Source organism: Nannobrachium achirus, assembly GCF_963921795.1.
Source record: "Nannobrachium achirus genome assembly, chromosome: 20".
Taxonomy (NCBI): Eukaryota; Metazoa; Chordata; class Actinopteri; order Myctophiformes; family Myctophidae; genus Nannobrachium; species Nannobrachium achirus.
This window is the reverse complement of record NC_137827.1, coordinates 42,804,061-42,806,560: the sequence shown is the minus strand read 5'-3', so window position 1 is coordinate 42,806,560 and position 2,500 is coordinate 42,804,061. Positions and strand designations below refer to the sequence as shown.

General features: G+C 42.5%; 1 protein-coding gene across 1 annotated transcript in view; it reads right to left on the bottom strand.

Moving 5' to 3' along the window:
* Positions 1-2,500, bottom strand: part of traf3 (TNF receptor-associated factor 3) — a 33,773-nt gene that overhangs the window by 18,659 nt on the left and 12,614 nt on the right. The window lies entirely within an intron of this gene.

The window sequence follows — 2,500 nt, the reverse complement described above, 5'->3', positions numbered from 1 at the left end:
GGTTTTAGTTGGTTAAAATAACACTTTCAGTCATTAAAACAAGTCTTTAAGTAGTTGGCTAAAAGGTTAGTAAGTCAGTCAGTTTGCTCATAAACCACTTTCACAACACTATGGCTGGATAAAGATAAAGGCTTTGATGATTTACATGTTGACAGGAAGGAATGGCAGGCAGAGGAGACAACATGAATGTTGGAAATCCCACAGTACATTAAGCTCTGTTTATCTGTTCATCCCCACTGTTGCAACATACAGTATATGTCTTAATGTGCACACACGCACGGACGCACGCACGCACGCACGCACGCACGCACGCACGCACGCACGCACGCACGCACACACACACACTGCTAAGTGCATACGGACAGTACAGATTGGGGCCTGTCCATTCTCTACGTTCTGAAAGCTTATAGATCTCGACAAAACAGAGCAGTACCATGGGAAAGTGTGGGGGTAGTGTAGCCCCATCATGATGAAGATACAACAAAGACTTAAAAAGTGGAAGAGGGTTTTGAGGAGGAGAGGTTGTGGTGTGTTGGTGATTTAAATGATGATGTAATTTTAATGTGGCACAGAACAGCTGGGAGGAGAATGAAATGTGAGTTGGACAGTGCAGTAGGTGTCATCAAACATTTGACTCTGAACTGCCCTCTAGTGGGTGTACTGCTTAACATCCATGCCAACTAATGCAGATTGCAGAGGTCTTCAACAGGGGGTCCGGGACGCCTAGGGGGTCCTCAGAGTTACTACAGGGGGCGCCGCCAAATCTTTGAGTGATAGAAAGTTTTTTTTTTTCTGAGAACTTTAGCCAAGAAGTTGAGCTTGAAGATCGGCTATTTTTGGCAAAAAGGTTTGGTGTAGAAGGGAAAAAGAGCAGACTAAGTACAGAGTGAAAGGTCAAGTTTATTACTTTTTGACGGTTCAAGTGGTTAAATATCTGAAAACACCAACTCCAAAATACACTGATGATCATGCTGTCAAACCATTAAACTATATGGAATCTGTGGGGGTCCCTGCTTCATCTCTCTCTCTCAACTAAGGGGTCCTTGGCCTGAAAACATTGAAGACCCCTGAACTAAAGGATATGGTACATAGACACATATTGGTGCTATGTAATCTACCGGTATAGAGGGTATGCACGTGACATCACTGTTGCTGGAAGTTATGTGGGAAGGCCTACTGAGTGGCAAAAAACGAATTTCTGCCATTGACAGCCCATACATCCAAACAGAAAAGTCCTATCTGATTGTATTAAACAAAGTTAAACTCACCAACATTGCGGCTGTACTGAAAGCTTGAATTATCCTCTTTCTATCTGCAAAGTTTTCATAAAAATCCACTGTAGGCAAGTTATGAGCTGCTTTCTGTCAGGACTTTCTGTGCAGGTTTTTATTTTTCTAAGTGTCAGAGTTTGGAAGCACTCGTTTTCAACAACACAACATCCTGCTGCCTCCTGCATTATGTGCAATTAGAAACAGGTGGTAAGCAGGGCCGTTGAGTGATTTGCAACTAGCACTTCCAAACTCCAATGCTCCATGCTGCTCAATGTTCAGTCTAGATTAGGGGGGCGGGTCCCAGTGGATGTGCATACCCGAAACATGAGTTTCATTATACCTTGATGGGTTATCCTAGGCTTAAAGGAGTAGTTCACCCCCAAAATTACTTTCTATTGATTACTCTCCCCATGGAGACTTGAGTTCAATCATTTTAGGGTTTTTGTTGCATTCCTAAGACAAAAATGTGATTATAGTAAACTTACCCTGACGGTTTCCCCATCCAGTGCCATGCATTTGGGTCCCCATCCGGAGTCAATGGGGGTAAATTTACTATAATCCCATTTTTATCTTAGGAATGCAACAAATACAAAAAATATTATTGAACTCAAGTCTCCATGGCATGAGTAATCAATAGAAATTTTCATTTCGGTGTTTTATTTTGCTCACATATCCTTTACCAAAATAATCAAATTAAATCAAGTCATACAAGTCATTGGAAATGGACATATTTGCGGGTGACCAGAATGATAGCTGAGTGGCTAAGGCGTATATACCATATGGGTGTAAAATGCCCCGGTTCGGTTAGACTCCTGGACCAGTCAGGCGGTGTGTGTGTGTGTGTGTGTGTGTGTGTGTGTGTGTGTGTGTGTGTGTGTGTGTGTGTGTGTGTGTGTGTGTGTGTGTGTGTGTGTGTGTGTGTGTGTGTGTTGCAGCTCTGTCCCAGAATAACAATATCAAATCTATGTAGGTTCAACAGTAGTCAATAACTCACCACTGTATGTCTGTCTGTCTTTTCGCAGTGAATATTCAACTCAGTCAGAGTCAGTCTTTAGTGTGTGGAGTGCTGAAGTTCACAGAGCTGTCTTGAAAACACAGGCATGTAGAGTTGCCAAACGAGCACGCAAGTTCGAGGGTGATTAGTTTATGAAATTCCTACTGAATTTAACATTAAACATGTCATGCATGTGTTTGGGTTTGACATCTGCCAGATACCGGTATATACCGGT